The following is a 1,165-nucleotide window of genomic DNA, read 5'->3' as shown; positions in this document are numbered from 1 at the left end:
TGGGTCTCGAACCCGCGGGCTCAGGCCATCCACTCACCTCAGCCTCCCAAAGGCCCGGGATGACAGGCTGAGCCACCAGGCCCGGCTTAGCCTCATTTTCTAAACTCGAGGCCCAAGAAGTTCTGCTGACTGAAGGCACCAGCCACATCCAGACAATATGGATCCGGGTCCTTGCAGCGTCCAAAGCTCCTGGAACTTCTCCTTCGGTGCCTCTGTTTCTCTCCCCAGATAGGCCCAGAACTTGGCTCAGAACTCCATGACGGTGCCCACCCAGAAGAGGGGGAGGAATATGTTCCTTGTCCCACTTCATACAAAACAGCATCCTTCTGGGAATACAGTCCCAGGAAGAGGTTGACTGGCTTTGCCCAGCAACAAACAACAACGCTGAGCCTCCAGAATATGCTTCTTTTTCGGTTGAGGGAAGGAGTTGAGAAACTGTCTTGGAGAAGGGTTGCCATGTCCAGCCATCCGGGTTGTCCACTGCCCCACTGCAGAGGCGGCCATTTCCATGGAGGCCTAGGTTCGAAGTGGTTGCCGTGTGCATGAGCGGTCCCCTGGAGCTGTGCAGGGTAAGGGGCCCTGGGCCGGTGAGCCCCCAGGAGGTCGGCTGAGGTCAGGCCGAGGGTCTTGGCACCCCCACATGCCTCCCTTGAAGCCCTGACCCAAGCCCCGGGAAGAGCGACTCACACGGCTTCCTCTTGCCTCACTCTGTAGAGACTGGGCTTATAGTCGGAGGGGTGTTAGCAGGATAGACAGCTAGCTGGGGCCCGCATCGGCAGGCCTGTTGTGGGGGCTGGGTGTGTGCTGGACGAGAGGGGGCTTAGCCAGGGGCTCCCCTTGCTGTTCTCCACTTCCGGTTGACCCCTCCCGGAGCCAGCCTGGGGCGTCGGCTGCCAGGTGCTGGCACCTCAGCTAATCGCCCAGCCAGGGCGGCAGGATGTGACTTGACATAATTACAGTTTGTCCTGCTGCTGCCGGGACAAAGCCCCCATTAGCACAGCAAATTGGGCCCGTTGGCAGCCTCCAGGCCCCCTTGAGGGCCCAAGCCCAGACTGCCTGCGCCACCGTCTGCGGGGATGCCTGGGCCTCAGGGAGGGCCCAGCCGGACCTCCGGGCCGGGACTCGGGCGCCCCTCAGGGGGGGGGGGGGCAGGGTCCTGGCCGGG

The sequence above is a fragment of the Carlito syrichta genome, unplaced genomic scaffold (assembly GCF_000164805.1).
Source record: "Carlito syrichta isolate Samal-C Ts95f unplaced genomic scaffold, Tarsius_syrichta-2.0.1 Scaffold297395, whole genome shotgun sequence".
Taxonomy (NCBI): Eukaryota; Metazoa; Chordata; class Mammalia; order Primates; family Tarsiidae; genus Carlito; species Carlito syrichta.
Note: the sequence above shows the minus strand (reverse complement) of the source record.